The following is a 20,176-nucleotide window of genomic DNA, read 5'->3' on the forward strand; positions in this document are numbered from 1 at the left end:
CTGGACTTGAATTCTTTCTTGCCTAAGAGCCAGAAACCCTCTCTTGAAGTCTGGATCGGGACTCTCTTTCCAGTAACAGTGAGAGCCCAGACTGGAGCTGGGTGGTCGCAGGCTCCCAGGGGTTTGGGGCCCTAGGGAGGTTGGTCTGTGCAACCGCCAGGCCCGGCCGGGGTCTCCTCATCAGGCTCAGGCGCACAAGCGCTGTGCTGGCCTGCCCGTCAATCACAGGTGAGAAGCATCCGGTGCCCGCCTTGGGAGTGGCCCAGCACCTTCCCATCCTAGATGCCCGGCCTGGCCTGGCCATGGACTCTTGGTGAAGGGTCAGGCGGCGCATCACTCAGCTGTGGTAGTGGTGATGATAGCAGGGGTGCTGGGGGACTCCAGCTGTGTCCTGAGCAGAAACTTGAAAGAAATGTGAGTAGCTCTGCCGAGACCACACATCTCCAGGCACTCCCAGCAGGGGGAATATCGAGATGTTTACCACACCAGTTTGTGTTTTGCCATATCCAGGACCCTCAGTCTTATTTACTGACTAATAATTTTTATTATTTTTTATTTTTTTGAGAAGGAGTCTCGCTCTGTCGCCGAGGCTGGAGTACAGTGGCGCCATCTCGGCTCACTGCAAGCTCCGCCTCCCGGGTTTACGCCATTCTCCTGCCTCAGCCTCCCGAGTAGCTGGGACTACAGGCGCCCGCCACCTCGCCCGGCTAGTTTTTTGTATTTTTTAGTAGAGACGGGGTTTCACCGTGTTAGCCAGGATGGTCTCGATCTCCTGACCTCGTGATCCGCCCGTCTCGGCCTCCCAAAGTGCTGGGATTACAGGCTTGAGCCACCGCGCCCGGCCATTTTTTGTATTTTTAGTAGAGACGGGGTTTCACCGTGTTAGCCGGGATGGTCTTGATCTCCTGATCTCGTGATCCACCCACCTAGGCCTCCCAAAGTGCTGGGATTACAGGCGTGAGCCACCGCACCCGGCCTGCTGAATAATTTTTTTAAATCTATGGGTTAAAATTCAAAATTTATAAACTGATTTAAAAGGGGTCATTCGGGTCGGGTGCTGTGGGTCAGGCCTGTAATCACAGCACTTTGGGAGGCCTAGACGGGTGAATCGCTTGAGTCCAGGAGTTCCAGACCAGCCTGGGCAACATAGCAAGACCGCATATCTGGGAAAAAAGAAAGAAAAAAAGCTGGGCATGGTGGCACACACCTGTAGTCCCAGCTACTTGGGAGGATCGCTTGAACCTAGGAGTTGGATGCTGCAGTAAGCTATGGTTGCACCTCTGCACTCCAGCCTGACCAGCAGAGGGAGACCTTGTCTCAAAAAAAGGGGGTGGGGGTGGGGCCTTTTGGTTATTTATTTGCCAAAATAAACGTGAGTTAAATACAGTTGGTTAAAGGCCCAGCGCAGTGGCTCACACCTGTAATCCTAAAACTCTGGGAGGCCGAGGTGGGCAGATCATGAGATCAGGAAATCGAGAACATCCTGGCTAACACGGTGAAACCACGCCTCTACTAAAAATAAAAAAAATTAGCGGGGCGTGGTGGCGGGCGCCTGTAGTCCCAGCTACTCGGGAGGCTGAGGCAGGAGAATGGCATGAACCCGGGAGGCGGAGCTTGCAGTGATCGAAGATGGGAGGTGGGTGGATCCGTTGAGGTCAGGAGTTCGAGAACAACCTGGGCAACCTGGAGAAATCCCTTCTCTACCAAATATACAAACATTAGCCAGGCATTCCTGTAGTCCCAGCTACCCAGAATCCTGAGGCAGGAAAATCCCTTGAATACAGGAGGCAGAGGTTGCACTGATCTGAGATCACGCCACTGCACTCCAGACTGGACAAGGAGTGAGACTCCATCTCAAAATCATCATCATCATCATCATCATCACCATCATCATCTACAAGGGAAAATGGCAAAAGTTAAGGCAATTTTGAACAGGAAGAACAACGTAGGGCATGTCTTACCAAAATGAAAGTGTGTATTGTTAAGCTGAAGTAATTAAAACTGTGACCCTGGAGCAGAGACAGATCAATGCAACAAAGCTATGTAGAGATGGCATTTGTGGCATATGATAAAGCAGCCATTTTCAAGTTATCCAGAAAAGAGGGAATGTTCAGAAAATGTGTTGGGAGAGTATATAGTTGTGGGGAAGAAAATTAAGTCAGACCTCCATAATATCACACAGAAAGTTCAATTTCAGAGGGATGAAAGAGCAAACATAGGGTGGGACACAGTGGCTCATGCCTGTAGGCCAAGGCGCGGGTGGATTACCTGAGGTCAGGAGTTGGAGATAAGCCTGGCCAACATGGCAAAACCCCATCTCTACTAAAAATACAAAGATTAACCAAGTGTGGTGGCGGGCGCCTGTAATCACAGCTACTCAGTGGACTGAGACAGGAGAATTGCTTGAACCTGGGAGGCAGGGGTTGCAGTGAGCCAAGATCGTGCCACTGCACTCCAGCCTAGGTGATGGAGCAACACTCTGTCTAAAAAAAAAAAAAAAAAAAAAAAAAGGGCCAGGCGCGGTGGCTCACGCCTGTAACCCCAGCACTCTGGGAGGCAAGGCGGACGGATCACCTGAAATGAAGAGTTTGAGACCAGCCTGGCCAACATGGTGAAACCCCATCTCTATTAAAAGTACAAAAATTAGCTGGGCGTGGTGGTGGGTGCCTGTAATCCCAGCTACTCAGGTAGCTGAGGCAGAAGAATTGCTTGAACCCGGGAGGTGGAGGTTGCAGTGAGCCCAGACGGAGCCACTGCACTCCAGCCTGGGCGACAAGAGTGAGACTCTGTCTCAAAAAAAAAAAAAAAAAAAAATCAAACTCAACAATTTATCAAAAGGATGACAGTATATTCAAACTCAGTTTGCTTCAGGAATGCAAGAATGCTTCAGGCTGGGCGCGGTGGCTCACGCCTGTAATCCCAGCACTTTGGGAGGCGGAGGCGGGCGGGTCACGAGGTCAGGAGATGGAGACCATCCTGGCTAACACGGTGAAACCCTGTCTCTACTGAAAATACAAAAAATTAGCCAGGCACAGTGGTGGGCGCATGTAGTCCCAGCAGCTCAGGAGGCTGAGGCAGGAGAATGGCATGAATCCGGGAGGTGGAGCATGCAGTGAGCCCAGATGGCGCCACTGCACTCCAGCCTGGGCCACATAGCGAGACTCTGTCTCAAAAAAAAAAAAAAGAAAAGAAAATGATTTAAAAGATCAAAAGGAAAAATAAACGCTTATGACAGTCAAGAAAATTATAATCAAAATAATAGTGAAAGAACTGGCCTTGCTTGATATTAAAATGCCATTATAATCTCAACCGAATGGTATTATTATTATTATTATTATTATTATTATTATTTTGACACAGAGTCTCACTCCGTCGCCCAGGCTGGAGTGCAATGGCGCGATCTCGGCTCACCGCAACCTCCGCCTCCCGGATTCAAGCGATTCTTCTGCCTCAGTGTCCCGAGTAGTTGGGATTACAGGTGTCTGCCACCACGCCCTGCTACAGAGTGGTGTTATTATAAGAATTGACAAATGGATGTGTAGAAGAAAAATGATAGCTTATTTGAAAAGTGATTTTGGGAGAATTCTAGCTCTCCTGGTAAGCTGATGCCTGCATCAGACCTCAAACAAAAGTAATTCCTAATAGACTAATGATTTGTGTGTTTTTAAAAATTTTTTATATTTTGAGATGGAGTCTTGCTCTGTCACCCAGGCTAGAATGCAGTGGTGTGATCTTAGCTCACTGCAACCTCTGCCTCCCAAGTTCAAGCAATTCTCCCCACTCAGCCCCACTAGTAGCTGGGATTATAGGCACTTGCCATAATGCCCTAATTTTTGTATTTTTACAATTTGCCCTAATTACATAATGCCCTAATTTTTGCATTTTACAACATGGTGAGACCCCCGTCTGTATTTTTTTTTTTTTTTTTTTTTTGAGACGGAGTCTCGCTCTGTCGCCCAGGCTGGAGTGCAGTGGCGCGATCTCGGCTCACTGCAAGCTCCGCCTCCCGGGTTCACGCCATTCTCCTGCCTCAGCCTCCCGAGTAGCTGGGACTACAGGCGCCCACAACCGCGCCCGGCTAATTTTTTGTATTTTTAGTAGAGACGGGGTTTCACCGTGGTCTCGATCTCCTGACCTTGTGATCCGCCCGCCTCGGCCTCCCAAAGTGCTGGGATTACAGGCGTGAGCCACCGCGCCCGGCCGTATTTTGTATTTTTAATAGAGACGGGGTCTCACCATGTTGGCCATGCTGTTCTCAAACTCCTGGCCTCAAGTGATCCACCTGCCTCAGCTTCCTCAAGTGCTGGGATTACAGGCTTGAGCCACCGCACCTGGCCAGATTTGCATGTTTTAAAAAGTGCAAAAGAAAATTTAGAAGACTACATAAACATAAAATCTATGGCTTGCAATGCTTTTTTAAGCAAGACAAAAAACTCATATCTATTCATAAAGTAAGAGTAGACATACATAATTTACATAAAAAGAATTTTTTTTTTTTCGAGACAGAGTCTTGTTCTGTCACCCAGGCTGGAGTGCAGTGGTGCAATCTCGGCTCACTGCAACCTCCGCTTCCTGAGTTCAAGCGATTCTCGTACCTTACCCTCCTGAGTCGCTGGGATTACAGGCATGCACCTCCACCCCTGGCTGATTATTGTACTTTTAGTAGAGAGGGGTTTTGCCGTGTTGGCCTGTTTGGTCTTGAACTCCTGGTTTCAAGTGATTCTTTTTTTTTTTTTTTTTTTTTAAGACGGAGTCTAGCTCTGTCGCCCAGGCTGGAGTGCAGTGGCCGGATCTCAGCTCACTGCAAGCTCCGCCTCCCGGGTTTACGCCATTCTCCTGCCTCAGCCTCCCAAGTAGCTGGGACTACAGGTGCCTGCCACCTCTCCCGGCTAGTTTTTTGTATTTTTTAGTAGAGACGGGGTTTCACCGTGTTAGCCAGGATGGTCTCAATCTCCTGACCTCGTGATCCACCCGTCTCGGCCTCCCAAAGTGCTGGGATTACAGGCTTGAGCCACCGCGCCCGGCTCAAGTGATTCTCTTGCCTCAGCTTCCCAAAGTGCTGAGATTACAAGCATGAGCCACTGCATCTGGCCTAAAAAGAATTTTCTGTATGCTAAAATAGATACCACAGATTTTAAAAAGGTAATAAATTGTGTATTGAGAAAAGTATTTGTTACACAAATGACAGACGACATTAACATTTATAAACTATCACGAGCTCCTATAAAGTGCTAAAAAAGAAAAAAATATATTAATTAGACAAAACACAGAAAACAAAACCCAAATAACTAGTAAGAATATGTAAAGATCCTGAAAGCACAAGTAGCTAGGGAATACAAATTAAATGAAATGTTACTTTTACCCAAAATACTGGCAAAATACAAAGGATAATACCCAATGCTGGAAAGAATAGGGATCATTATTCTCACTTTGGAAAGCAATTTGGCAATACCTAAGAGAATTAAAAATACACTTATCCTTCAACTTGTGCAGTCCCACTGGAGAGGCTCTGACCTATAGAAATGAAGGCACTAATCCTGGGTGTTCAGGGGTGTTTACTACAGTATTGTTTATGAGTGTTTGGAGATAGAGAAGGGTGTGGGAGGTGAATGCTAGGATTTTACACTGGAAGAGGTGCAAATGAGGGGGGAAGAAGTAGGCTGTAGCAAATTGAAAGCTATGTCTGCTATAATTAGTTAAGAGAAAATATGAATGTAAGGTTCAATGTATGAAGTTTTTCTTTTTTCTTTCTTTTTGAGACAGTCTTGTCCCGTCGCCCAGGCTGGAGTGCAATGGCATGATCTTGGCTCACTGCAACCTCTGCCTCTCGGATTCAAGTAATTCTCCTGCCTCAGCCTCCCGAGTAGCTGGGATTACAGGCATCCACCACCATGCCTGGCTAATTCTTTTATTTTTAGTAGAGACAGGGTTTTACTACGTTGGTCAGGCTGGTCTTGAACTCCTGACCTTGCGATCTGGCCACTTCAGCCTCCCAAAATGCTGGGATTACAGGCGTGAGCCACCGAGCTCAGCCACAATGTATGAAGTTTTTCTAGACATGTAATAGTGAGCATGCACTTGGGCAAAAATGAAATAGAATCATTCAAAAATCAAAACATAGATTTGATTTCAGGATGGGAGTCTATGTCATCTTCTGTTTGAAGTTTCTGTTATTTCCTGAGTTCCAACTTTTTTCCACTCCAGATAATCATATTATATTTCCATAAACCTGGCTCACAGAATAAAAGTTTGAAAAGTTTATTTCAAGCCGGGCGCGGTGGCTCAAGCCTGTAATCCCAGCACTTTGGGAGGCCGAGGCGGGTGGATCACGAGGTCAGGAGATCGAGACCATCCTGGCTAACATGGTGAAACCCCGTCTCTACTACAAATACAAAAAACTAGCCGGGCGTGGTGGCGGGCGCCTGTAGTCCCAGCTACTCGGAGGCTGAGGCAGGAGAATGGCGTGAACCCGGGAGGCGGAGCTTGCAGTGAGCCGAGATCGCGCCACTGCACTCCAGCCTGGGTGACACAGCGCGAGACTCCGTCTCAAAAAAAAAAAAAAAAAAAAAAAAAAGAAAAGTTTATTTCAATAATCATTAGAAAAATTATGGCCAGGCACGGTGACTCATGCCTGTAATCCCAGCACTTTGGGAGGCCGAGGCGGGCGGATCACGAGGTCAGAGGTTCGAGACCAGCCTGATCAACATAGTGAAACCCTGTCTCTACTAAAAGTACAAAAATTAGCTGGGCGTGGTAGCACACGCCCGTAATCCCAGCTACTCCGGAGGCTGCGGCATGAGAATCGCTTGAACCTGGGAGGCAGAGGTTGCAGTGAGCTGAGATCACACCACTGCACTCCAGCCTGGGCAACAGAATGAGACTCCGTCTCAAAAAAAAAAAAAAAAAAAAAAGTATGGAAGTGAAAAATTGTGCAGAAATGAGTGTGCACCAACTTTCTGTCAGAGTTTCACCTTAATCAACTAATAAGAAAGCAAACAAAAGATAAACTGTACAAGCATGCCAACAATAATCTTTATTTCTGCCATGTTTTACCCTTTAATATTCACAAGAAAAGTCATACAGGAGGAAAATTTTATAACTATAGTAAATACAGACAACTTTAACAACACTAGATCTATTGGCCAAAATGAAAAAACAAAAAACAACCCCCAGTATATCCCTAACTGTATACCAGAGAGTCTTAAAAGATAAAATAATTTGGCCGGGTGCGGTGGCTCACGCCTGTAATCTAAGCACTTTGGGAGGCTGAGGTGGGAGGATCACGAGGTCAGGAGATTAAGACTATCCTGGCTAACAGGGTGAAAATCCGTCTCTACTAAAAATACAAAAACAAAATTGGCCGGGCGCGGTGGCTCAAGCCTGTAATCCCAGCACTTTGGGAGGCCGAGACGGGCGGATCATGAGGTCAGGAGATCGAGACCATCCTGGCTAACACGGTGAAACCCCGTCTCTACTAAAAATACAAGAAAATTAGCCGGGCGAGGTGGCGGGCGCCTGTAGTCCCAGCTACTCGGGAGGCTGAGGCAGGAGAATGGCGTGAACCCGGGGGAGCGGAGCTTGCAGTGAGCCGAGATCGCGCCACTGCACTCCAGCCTGGGGCACAGAGCAAGACTCCGCGTCAAAAAAAAAACAAAAAAAAACCAAAAAACAAAATTAGCCAGGCGTGGTGGCAGGCGTCTGTTTTCCCATCTACTCTGGAGGCTGAGGTGGGAGAATGGCATGAACCCTGGAGGCAGAGCTTGCAGTGAGCTGTGATCGTGCCACTGCACTGCAGGCTGGGCGACACAGCGGGACTCCGCCGCCTCAAAAAAAAAAAAAAAAAGATAAAATAATTCATATGATTATAATAAATGTGAGAAAAACTTCTTTTACAGCTCTTGTCTTTCTCAAAGGGGGAGGACTCCTCCTGGACAGAAACCCCATGGATGTATTCAACATGGTAAATCGTTTTGATGGAACTGTCACCTACTTGCACATCACAACTTATTAGATAGAAAATTTATTAATGTAATCAATGTGGAAAGTTTTTCAGCCTGGTGCTCCCACCTTGTTAGACATTGCATAACTCATACTGGAGACTCTGGGAACATCAGGAACATCAGAGAGCTTTCAGCAGGAGATCTTATCTAATTGGGCAATAGAAAACTCACACTGAAGAAAAACAATTCCATTGTAATCAATGTGAGAAATCTTTCAGTGACATCCTTGATTTTAATTTGCATCAAGGAAAGTGTAATGGAGAGAAGCCTTATGAATGTAGTCAAGGTAGCAAATCTTTCTATACAGCTCTGGGTTTGTTGCACATAAAATAACTCATACTGGAGAGAAGCTTCATGACTGTAATCAGTGTTGGAAATGCTTCAATTACAGTTCTCACTTGTTGCTCATCAGATAAATCATACCGCAGAGAAACTAGGAGTGTCCTGAGTGTGACAAATCAGCTGTAGCTGATTACTTATTTGGCATCAGAGATTTCACACTAGAGAGAAACCTCATGAATGTCACCAGTGTGGAAAATCCTGCGGCAAGAATTCTCACCTTACTGAACAGCAAAGAACTCATTCTGGAGAGAAGCCTATAAATGTAGTCAATGTGGGCCGGGCGCGGTGGCTCAAGCCTGTAATCCCAGCACTTTGGGAGGCCGAGACGGGCGGATCACGAGGTCAGGAGATCGAGACCATCCTGGTTAACATGGTGAAACCCCGTCTCTACTAAAAATAAAAATACAAAAAACTAGCCAGGCGAGGTGGCGGACGCCTGTAGTCCCAGCTACTCGGGAGGCTGAGGCAGGAGAATGGCGTGAACCCGGGAGGCGGAGCTTGCAGTGAGCTGAGATCCGGCCACTGCACTCCAGCCTGGGTGACAGCGCGAGACTCCGTCTCAAAAAAAAAAAAAAAAAAAAAAATTTTCTTCCCCTTTATTTGGACATCAAGGTAAAAGTAACTTTTTTTTTTTTTTTTTTGAGACAGAGGCAGGCTGGAGGAGTACAGAGGCAGGCTGGAGGAGTGCAGTGGCACCATCTCAGCTCACTGCAACCTCCACCTCCTAAGCTCAAGCCATTCTCCTGTTTCAGCCTCCTGAGTAGCTGGGATTACAGGTGCCCGCCACCACACCTGGCTAGTTTTTGTATTTTTAGTAGAGACAGGGTTTTGCCATGTTGGCCAGGCTGGTCTTGAACTCCTGACCTCAGGTGATTCACCTGCCTCAGCCTCTCAAATTGCTGGAATTACAGGCCTAAGCCACCGTGCCCGGCCAAAGGTAACATTTTTAATGTAACAATATATGGTCATTCTTTGCTCTTACGACACAATCCTACAAAAGGCAATCACTAAGCTTAAGCACCAAGCCTAAAAATGAATAATATAAACACTGATGTGGAGAAAGTTGTTCCTCAAACGACTGCATTATTGATACAGACATGGAAACAGTAGACAGAAATGTAATATTGAAGTTCTTATTAAACATTTTTCCACGTGAGACCACGGCAGATTCTGCAAGACATAAACATGCTACAAAGTGAAAAATGCATGATGTATGTGATTGTTTTGCCATATTAAAGTATGTTTGCAGCCCTGCGTGGTGGCTCACACCTGTAATCCAGACACTTTGGGAGGCCAAGGCAGGAGGATAATGAGGTCAGGAGATTGAGACCATCCTGGCCAAAATGGTGAAACTCCAACTCTACTAAAATACAAAAAATTAGCTGGGCGTGGTGACGCGGGCTTGTAGTCCTAGTTACTTAGGAGGCTGAGGCAGGGGAATCGCTTGAACCTGGGAGGCAGAGGTTGCAGTGAGCCGAGATCGCACCATTGCACTCCAGCCTGGGCAACAAGAGTGAAACTCCGTCTCAAAAAAAAAGAAAAAAAAATTAAATCACTGTAATCCTAAATCTCATTAGAAATATCAGGATAAATCCAAAATACATTTTTTCTTAAAAAGTAATTTTACATTGAAGAAGTCTATAATGGCTACGCTAGTAATAATGAGTCATTCTAGTACACAGATTGTGGTCTCTGAAACACATTTCCCACTAAAAAGAACCAGGCTCCTCAGGGAAATAACAGATTCCAGGGCTGAAGCAGGACATTTGCAGAATGCCCATACCAGAAAGCAAAGAAGCTATCAAAGAGTACTGGGGTCATGTCACAAGGACATAGGAGCAAGCTTGAAGGAGCTCCTCTTGACCAAGGTTGGGTCAAGTGGAGAATTAAGTTATTCACTGAAATGAATTAAAACACATTCAATATGTTAAAAATCCACATATGGCTGAATCCATATTCAGTGTTTAAATTACCCCATTTGTGTCTTTTTTATATTTTACTTATTTGAATTAGGATATGAACAAAGTTCATACTTTTGTTTTGAGATGGAGTCTCACCCTATCACCCAGACTGGAGTCCAGGTGCGATCTTGGCTCACTGCAACCTCCGCCTCCCTGGTCAAGCGATTCTCCTGCTCCAGCCTCCTGAGGCTGGGTGCAGTGGCCCAAGCCTGTAATCCCAGCTACTTGGGAGGCTGGGGTAGGGGAATCGCTTGACCAGGGAGGCGGAGGTTGCAGTGAACCGAGATTGCGCCATTGCACTCCAGCCTGGGTGATAGGGCAAGACTCCGTCTCAAAACAAAACAAAACAAAACAAAACAAAACACAAATAAATGGAAATAAAATGAAAAATCACATGTGGAAGACATCCACATGAGACGTCAGTACATATTAACCAAATGGCAAGGTATGAACTTTGTTCATATCCTAATTTGAATAAGTAAAATATAAAAAAAGACACAAATGGGGTAACTTAAACACTGAATATTTTATAATATTAAGAAACTATTCCTAACATTATAGGTGAATTAATGATTGTGTAGTTATTTTAAAAAATCATTCTTTTGCCGGGTGTGGTGGCTCATGCCTGTAATCCCAGCACTTTGGGAGGCCAAGGTGGGCGGATCACAAGGTCAGGAGTTCAAGACCAGCCTGACCAATATGGCGAAATCCCGTCTCTACTAAAAATACAAAAATTAACCAAGCATGGTGGTGCGTGCCTGTAATCCCAGCTACTCAGGAGGCTGAGGCAGAAGAATTGCCTGAACCCGGGAGGCAGAGGTTGAAGTGAGCCAAGATCGTGCCTGGCAACTGCACTCCAGCCTGGGCAACACAGTGAGACTTTGTCTAAAAAAAAAAAAAAAAAGTCATTCTTTTTTCCCATTATATCTTTTTTTTTCTAATAGGTCTTGGTGTTGATTTTTAAACAGCTTGAGATGTAATTCACATACCATTCACCCACTTAAAATGTACATGGTTTAATATACTCACAGTTTTACAACCATCACTACAATAAATTTTAGAACATTTTCATTACCCCAGAAAGAAGCCAGTTTCTCAAATTCCCATTGACTGGAATTTCTCCTCAATCTTCCCTAGGCCCTGACAACACTTTGTGTCTTTGGATTTGCCCACTCTAGAAAAAAGCATTGTCTTTTAGAGATATTCTTTTTTTTTTTTTTTTTTTTTTTTGAGACAGAGTCTCACTCTGTCACCCAGGCTGGAGTGTCTTGGCTCACTGCAAGCTCCACCTCCCAGGTTCACACCATTCTCCTCCCTTAGCCTCCCGAGTAGCTGGGACTACAGATGCCCGCCACCACGCCCGGCTAATTTTTGTATTTTTAATGGAGACAGGGTTTCTGTTAGACAGGATGATCTTGATCTCCTGACCTCGTGACCCACCCGCCCCAGCCTCCCAAAGTGTTGGGATTAGAGGCGTGAGCCACAGCGCCTGGCCCTAGACATACATTCTTAAATTCTTAAGTATTTATGGATGAAATGATGTGTCTAGGATTTGCTTCAAAATAACCCTGGGAACTGGGAGCAGGTAGGGATAGAGTAAAAGGCAGAATGCTGACAGTCAATGAAACTAGTTGAGGGTGATTGATGCATGGGTGAAACATGGGGTTTCATTACACTATTCTCTCTACTTTTGTATGTTTGAAATTTTCTTTCTTTCTTTTTTTTTTTTTTTTTTTTTTTGAGACAGAGTCTCCCTTTGTAGCCTGGGCTGGAATGCAGTGGTGTGATCTCAGCTCACTGCAAGCTCCGCCTCCCAGGTTCATGCCATTCTCCTGCCTCAGCGGATCACAAGGTCAGGAGATCGAGATCATCCTGGCTAACGGGATGAAACCCCGTCTCTACTAAAAATACAAAAAATTAACCGGGCGTGGTGGCGGGCGCCTGTAGTCCCAGCTACTCAGGAGGCTGAGGCAGGAGAAAGGTGTGAACCCGGAAAGCGGAGCCTGCAGTGAGCTGAGATCGCACCACTGCACTCCAGCCTGGGGGACAGAGGGAGACTCCGTCTCACACAAAAAAAAAAAGACTGAGGGAACCTTCCCAGGAAACCCCTAGCAGCCTTATTTCTCCTTGGCCAGAATACCCTTGCCTAATTCACACAGCAAGAGGCTTGAGTCCATTCCGATTAGCTTAGAATCCATCAAGATCCCCCCTTAGGGAGTCAGATTCTAGATTTCCCGGAAGAATCTAAAAATTGCGGGGTCGTGCTAGCCAGGTATGAAAATAAGCAAGTAAAAAGGTAACGACTGTTGGGTAAAGCTATTGACAAGGTCAGGCACAAGACAGTCAAGCCAAGGAAGGTTAGTCACAGATGCACCCCAGACACAAAAACACAGTCCAGGAGCTGAGGATGCCTGAGCCACAGTGGTTCCCGCCTATCTGGCATTCGTAGGAAAGTTTCCTGTGGTCTCCCTCATTGAAGAGCCAGGACAGCAGGTGGTGGGTCTCAGACACTGAGGCCCACAACGCACTGAGACTGAACATGAGACCATTTATAATAACAGAACTCTGACCCACAACTTCTGCAGCAATAGGTACGAAACAGAACTTGGTCACTAACTGCCAGCCTCCCTGTTTTTTTTCCCTGTCCCACTTAGGAGCTACCACAGAAAGCCAAATAGGCTCGACTGAGCAATCACCTAGGACGAATCGCCGCCTCCAGTTAGCGCGCTTCCAGCTTCCACACGGAATGCTCCAAGTGGGCACACCCGGGGCTTGTTCTGTCACTAGGACGCGACCCCACGCCCAGGCTGTCCCCGAGTCCCTGCCACAGGCGCAGACGGTGGCGGGCTCCCTTGCCCCTGGGCTCCCGGTTAACGGCCTCGGACCGTTCTCATGTCGCAGTCTTCGTCTCTCACCCCAGCAGGCCAAGGCGAAGGGAAGGCCCCTGAGGAGATGACAGCGCCGAGTCCCATCAGGCGCTAGTCCCGCCCTGGACGCCGGGCGCCGCCTCCACAGTCTCGGCTTCGGTTGCTGGATGAGAACCAGCGTGGCCCGTTCAAGGTGGAGGGCACAGGCGCGCCAAGGAGCAGAGCCGCGGGAAGCAACTCCCTAAGCCACAATGCTAGTCGCGAACACAGGAAAAAGCTCGTCTCGCCGCCGCGGGACCGCAAGTTCCCGCCGGCAATGAATACACCTGTGGGAGCAACGGCCGCGGCGCGGAATTCTGGGAGTTGTTCGTTGCGCGGAGCGCAGGCACGTCCGCCGGCCACCGGAAGCAGCGCCATTGCCCGGTGCGTGCAGGTGAGTCTGGCCCCCTCAAGGTTGGCGCGGAGGTTTCACTGTTAGCCAGGTGCGGCCGGAGCGCAGGACCAGGCCAGAGCCGCCCCAAGTGACCTGGGCGTGCCGGAGAAACGAGCAGGGCCTGCGGGAGTCCCTCATGCGGCGAGGCCGGGCAAGGGCAGGGGCCTGATGGGATCGGGATCTCTCCGGCCTCAGGGACAGGGAAGGCCAGTCCAGTCAGATTTCCCCTGCCGCAGCGCCCGGCTGGGTCTGAGCTTGTTGGGAGGCTCTCTTGCTACAGAGCTGGGAGGGAACTGATAAGGCCGGGCCCCCTCGCAGGTCCGGGCAGGGGGTAGGACTGGGTGGGCCCTCCCGACAGAAGGGGCCTGGGTCGAGGGCTGCAGGGGCTGGAGATTCAGGCCGGAGTATGGAGCTCTGGGGCTGCCGACCCAGTGGGCCTCTCCCGGCTCCTTTTGCCTCCCTTAGCTCATCTTCTGCGGCTTATCCACAAGTGGCAGCCAAGAGCCTCCTGGTACAGCGGCACCAGGTGGCGCCTATTGGACCCCAGAGGTCATCCCAGCTCCAGACGTGGACACATTTTCTTCCAATGGTACGTGAAGCTTGAACCTTGAAGAGAACGTGTGTATTTTTCAAGTGAAGAGAAGATTAAGGCCAGTCCTGGCAGGGCAGGGGTAACTGGGGTGTTGGGGGCCTGCAGTGGTTAAGCGCTGCTGGTGCACCCCAATGAGAGACTACAGAGGTGAACAGGATGGGATGTGTATGTAACGCCTGTAAGTGAGGGATCGGGGTTGCATTTGTGTTGGGTGATATTTGATGGGGACCATACAAGGCAGTGCTAATGAGGAAGGCATGGGGTTGGATTTCAGAGTCTAAGGGAGTAGGGAAACATCTGATTGTGGAAATGACTCCGTTTAAGGAGGGATGCCAAAAGACAGGAAGGAGTGGAGGAAGACTGTGTTTCTGTTTCCAGCGTGGAGCCAGGATAGAAGTCACAGTGCAGGCAAGTTGTGGAATTCCTGGTCAGTCTCTGCATGGGAGTTGAGGAGCATGTGGGTGACATGACTGAATGTGGAGGAGGGAATGGCAGCGGCAGGAAGTCCAGGACGTTTGGGCTGGACATGTAACCTGGAGCAGATTGGAAACATCACCCCACAAGCAGGGAAGGAGAAAACTGGAAAAGGAAAGAGAAAGCAACTCCTTCCCTAGCCCTGCAGCCGGAGGGACTTCTGCCAGTTCAGCCCCCACACAGGTCTAGTATGAGGAAAGAAGGAGAATTTTATGTCCAAGTATAATCACTATGAATACATCTGTTGTGCCCCTTTTGCAGGTCAGCACAATGTTAAGCTCTGTAAATGCAACTCAGTTCTTTCAGCATCCTCACAAGGCAGGGCTTGCTGTCTTTCCAGATGTCTACAGATGAGGAAACTGAGGCCTGGAGAGGTTAAAGAGGCCCGTTCAGAGTCCTACAGCAGCAGGTAATGGAGGCAGTACTCTGAAAGCAGGTTGCAAAGTGAGTGTTCTCAGCCCTTGCCCTTGGATGCCTCCAGACAAGGAAGGACAGGGTTAGAGAGCAGAGATGGACACAGGCAGTGAGAGATTCCCCAGGGAAGGCCAGGAGCATCAGGACAGGATAGTATCACACAGGATATTGGGCAGACCTCTTGGGTGTGGTCTACATTTGTGTTTGTGTGTGTGTTCAGGAATGAGAGAGCAGAGCAGGAATGGGCAAGATAAGGAGGGGAAAACAAAGTGTTGGTCACTCTGTTCAGGCCTCAGCTGAGAGGAGAAGCGTCATGGGGGTGGGGCACTGGGCTATGGATTCATCTTGACCAGAGAGAAGACATCTGACCTCAGAATTTGAAGGGAGCTACTAATGAGTGCAGGCTTGCAGGAGTTTGTGTGCCAGGAAGTTGAAAGAGTCCAGAGTCATCCCTTGGAGTGAATTAAAAGGCTGATTTGTCTGCAAAGAGAGGACAGTGGTGGAAGGGGGCTGAAGTAGGGAGTGAGAGCATGAGCTTGCAGCTGTAAGGGGATGGTGACTGAGCAGATACTGGTGTTCCTGAACTCCTATACCACCCAGGACTCAGAAACTAGCAGGGTTGGGCAGAGAGGGCAGTCAAGGGCATGGGCAGATTACACAGAACAAACAGGTCAGAGAGGCCAAGAGATGGACCTCAAGCCAAGGATGCTAAGAAAAAGAACAGGGGCATTGGGCTGGGCTGGGCTGGGCCGGGGTATACCAGATGGGGAGGCTGGGAGCCTGAGTGGTAGTGTGCTTAGGGTCATGAGCTGTGGAGCTCCCCACTTCTCACTCCCCAGCCACAAGGCCTCAGTTAAGTTTTACTCAAGTTCTTTCTGCCTTGGTTTCCTCTTTCAGAAAACAGGGTAAATACTGATAATTGTCTTTGTGGGGTTACAAGGAAGATCAAATGCATGAATTCAGGCAGAGAACAGGGTACAGTGCCTGTCATGTAGGAAGTACAGCCTGAGTGGTCAGTGGATTCTGAAAGGTAGGAAGGCCTGGGGCATTTTCTAGGGAAGGAGGCTGAGATCATAGGCCCCAGCATGTTTTGATTCATGTCTTCATTATTATTTTTTTTTTATAGACGGAGTCTCACATGTTGCCCAGACTTGTCTCGAACTTCTGACCTCAAGAGAGCCTCCTGCCTTGGCCTCACAAAGTGCTGGGATTATATGTCTTTAATACAGAGCAGCTTTTTGTATTTTTCAGCCGTGCAGTTTATTTTATTGTGAACTGTTTGTGACTGTCACCTCTTTTTCTCATAGATCGTTATTTTCATTAAAGAAGCTTAAATATTTTGTCAAGTTGAAAAAATAGTCCTGGTTTTTTTTTTTTTGTTTTTTTTTTAGAGACAGGATCTCGCTCTGTCACCCAGGCTGGAATCGTGGCATGACCTCAGCTCGCTGCAGCCTCCGCCTCATGGGTTCAAGCGATTCTTGTGCCTCAGCCTCCCAAGTTACTGGGACCACAGATGTGCGCCACCACACCCAGCTAATTTTTTTATTGTTTTAGTATAGACAGGGTTTCACCATGTTGTCCAGGCTGGTCTTGAACTTGAAAAGTAATAGAAAACATAATATGTAATGGCAGAAATACGACTAGTTTTCACAGTAAACGTGATAGGTAGAACTCTTGTTTTAGTAGACACTTTGAATTGAAAATAAAAAGTTAAAGATACGTGCTACTTAGAAGAGTCAGATGATCCAGGCTTTGACAAATAGGTGGTAGGATGAGAATAGATCCATCAGTGAAAACAAATAAGGAAATGGGTGGCAAGATAATATCAGATAAGGTAGACCTTTCGTTCAACAGCATTAGGACACTTTTATCTTTTTTTTCTTTTTTTTTTTTTTTTTTGAAACAGGGTCTCACTCTGTCACCCAGGCTTGACTGCAGTGATGCTATCACAGCTCACTGCAGCCTTGAGCTCCCGGCTCAAGTGAGCCTCCCACCTCAACCTTCTCAGTAGTTGGGACTACAAGTGTATGCCACTACACCCAGCTAAGTTTTTTATTTTTTTGTAGAGATTCGGTCTCACTTTGTTGTCCAAGCTAGTCTCCAACTCCTAGGCTCAAGCAGTCTTCCTGCTTTGACCTCTGTAATAGTCTGTTCTCATGCTGCTAATAAAGACATACCCGGGCCAGGCGTGGTGGCTCATGCCTGTAATCCCAGCACTTTGGGAGGCAGAGGTGGGTGGATCACAAGGTCAGGAGATTGAGACCATCCTGGCTAACATGGTGAAACCCTGTCTCTATTAAAAAAAAAAATACAAAAAATTAGCCGGGCGTGGTGGCAGGCACCTGTAGTCCCAGCTACTTGGGAGGCTGAGGCAGGAGAATGGCGTGAACCCAGGAGGCAGAGCTTGCAGGCTTGATGTGAGTTGAGATCGCATCACTGCACTCCAGCCTGAGCAACAGAGCGAGACTCCATCTCAAAAAAAAAAAAAAAAAAAAAAAGACATACCCAAGACTGGGTAATTTATAAAGGAAAGAGGTTTAATTGACTCACAGTTTCACATAGCTGGGGAGGTCTCACAATCATGGCAGAAGGCAAAGGAGAAGCAAAGTCACACCTTACGTGGCAGCAGGCAAGAGGGTGTGTGCAGGGGAACTCTTCTTTATAGAAGCATCAGATCTTGTGAGACTGTCACAAGAACAGCAAGGAAAAGACCTGCCCCCATGACTCAGTTACCTGGGTCCCTCCTATAACATGACACGTGGGAATTATGGGAGCTACAATATAAAAAGATTTAGGTGGGGACACAACCAAACCACATCAGCCTCCAAAAGTCCTGGGATTACAGGCATGATTACAGGATTAAGGCCTGGCCTTATCATCTCTTTAGTGATAAAAGGCTATAGGAAGAAGATACATTAATCTTTTTTTTTTTTTTTTTTTGAGACGGAGTCTCACGCTGTTGCCCAGGCTGGAGTGCAGTGGCGTGACCTCGGCTCACTGCAAGCTCCGCCTCCTGGGTTCACACCATTCTCCTGCCTCAGCCTCCTGAGTAGCTAGGACTACAGGCGCCCGCCACTGCGCCCGGCTAATTTTTTGTATTTTTAGTAGAGACGGGGTTTCACTGTGGTCTCGATCTCCTGACCTTGTGATCCGCCCGTCTCAGCCTCCCAAAGTGCTGGGATTACAGGCTTGAGCCACCGCGCCCGGCCGATACATTAATCTTGAATGTTTATGGGCCAGACACCATAGCATAGATAAAAACAAAAATTGTGTACTTAAAGGAAATATGAGAAGGACTATATGAGAAACTAAAACACTTATCTTAGAATTTGATCAGGCAGACAAAATAGAGTATAATAAATTATTTTAAGTATGGTGTCAAAGTAGATAATTTATAGATTTATCTACACACTTCTGTCTGTAATATATTCAGCCCATAGAAAATTAAAAGGCCCAGATTTTCTTCTTTGTACACAAGGCCCCTCCTTTATTAGATCTGTAAATCATTGAGTTCCCTTGGTCCTGGGTCCTGTTCCCTCTCTGTAACTCGATTGTTCCTGTTTAGTTTAAGTGCTGCTGAGTCTCGTGGACTTAAATATCTTTATTGTGGTGACCCAATTTCTTCTCTGGGCTTCAGGCTGGCAAACGTAACTGCCTGTGTAACATTCCCACTTGGAAATTGTGTCCAGCCTTAACATGTCTTGATTCCTCCCCCTCCTTGTTCACTCTGGGAAAAGATGGAAACTTTCCCAAGTTCTTGAATCTAGAAAAAGAGATGTCATTATTGAGCCTTCGCTCCCAATTCTATTGCATAACTGATTATACTTCCAATGTAGAGAATGAATCTGCCCACTTCTCTCCATTTTGCTGTCCCTTGAGTCCAGGCCTTTGGTGATAGCCACTTCTCCTTATTGCACCTTTACTCCCCGCAGTGGATATTCTCCAGCCTGCCAACATCTACATAAGCCCAGCAATGCCTTCTCTCTCTCTGAGATAGAATTCTAAACTTGTATGGGACTTTCTCTAGCTGTGGCCCTTGCCTTTCTCTATGCTCAGGTCATGGGATGTGCCAGGGTCTTCCCAATCTCTGGGGTGAGGTTTCCAGTCTGCCTCAGCCTCTGCCTGTGCATTGGAGTGCCTCCCCTCCCTTAACCTCATCCTGTGGCCATAGCACTATAGTCTTTCCTTAATCCAATGCTGACTGCACTTCATTATTCTTGCCTGTTTGCTCATGTGGCCTCCCTGCTACCTGGGAAAAGGCCACACAGGCTGGGGTTGTGCCCTTGCTGGGTCTGGGTCCCACTTACATCCCTGGCCTGGAGCCTGGAACTTGGAGCGAGCCCAGAGTTCATCATTGTTGATGGTGACACTGCTGCTTTTCCTCTCTTATTGCGTTAGGATAGCTCAAGGAGCAGTTCTTCCCTTTGCATGTGTACCTGTGTGCAGCATTCTGGGAGCTGCCTGGCAATTCTGCTTTTGAATATTTAACCTAAACATACACATGCAGAAAGGCAGGCATGTGTGAAAGCAAGAGTGGCCATTATAGGGCTGATGTGAGGGTGAAATTTGGAAAAGTCGTAAATACTCAAACATTAAACTCTGAGGGTCTGCGATGTGCTCAGTACAGAGGGGGTGTGGGTTTCTGGCTCAGGAGCCTCCCATTGTTGTCACTTCTCCTCTGTCTCTGGTCCTCCCACCTCCCTCACTGTAGCGATCATTGTGGTGACACCAGGCTTACCCCCAACAGTCTCCCTATCTAAAGATCTTCAATGTGGGTCTCTTCTTTCCATGTAGGGTCACGTATTCACAGGTTGTAGGGATTAGGATGTGGCCATCATTCAACTCACTACAGTCACGGTTAAAAAAAAAAAAAATTGCCGGGCGAGGTGGCTCAAGCCTGTAATCCCAGCACTTTGGGAGGCCGAGATGGGCGGATCACGAGGTCAGGAGATCGAGACCATCCTGGCTAACACAGTGAAAACCCGTCTCTACTAAAAATACAAAAAAAACTTAGCCGGGCGAGGTGGCAGGCGCCTGTAGTCCCAGCTACTCGGGAGGCTGAGGCAGGAGAATGGCGTGAACCCGGGAGGCGG

The 20,176-nt window shown here is 47.6% G+C and overlaps 1 protein-coding gene and 1 long non-coding RNA gene across 37 annotated transcripts in view; one reads left to right on the top strand and one right to left on the bottom strand.

Annotated features, from left to right (window-relative positions):
* Positions 1 to 7,008: 7,008 nt before the first annotated feature.
* Positions 7,009 to 13,509, bottom strand: LOC114674046 (uncharacterized). Of its 2 annotated transcripts, none has more exons than XR_013409797.1 (3): positions 13,000 to 13,509; positions 9,285 to 9,867; positions 7,009 to 7,380 (listed from the first exon to the last, which is right to left on the bottom strand). It is a non-coding gene; the product is annotated as an uncharacterized LOC114674046 (long non-coding RNA). The 2 variants fall into 2 exon arrangements; XR_013409796.1 differs by having other exon boundaries at positions 7,009 to 7,823; positions 9,793 to 9,867; positions 13,000 to 13,473.
* A 61-nt stretch (positions 13,510 to 13,570) lies between these two features.
* Positions 13,571 to 20,176, top strand: part of ZNF544 (zinc finger protein 544) — a 31,635-nt gene continuing 25,029 nt past the window's right edge. For 5 of the 35 annotated variants that reach the window (XR_013409757.1, XR_013409756.1, XM_077980086.1 and 2 more), the window contains exons 1-4: positions 13,571 to 13,603; positions 14,095 to 14,192; positions 14,520 to 14,603; positions 15,010 to 15,078. The gene's annotated coding sequence lies outside the window, so the exon portion shown is untranslated. Of the gene's footprint in view, positions 13,755 to 14,068; positions 14,193 to 14,519; positions 14,604 to 14,930; positions 15,114 to 16,209; positions 16,599 to 20,176 lie in introns of those variants that run through there. The other 30 variants (XM_077980076.1, XM_077980098.1, XM_077980094.1 and 27 more) reach the window with 19 other exon arrangements.

This window comes from Macaca mulatta, chromosome 19, assembly GCF_049350105.2.
Source record: "Macaca mulatta isolate MMU2019108-1 chromosome 19, T2T-MMU8v2.0, whole genome shotgun sequence".
NCBI lineage: Eukaryota > Metazoa > Chordata > Mammalia > Primates > Cercopithecidae > Macaca > Macaca mulatta.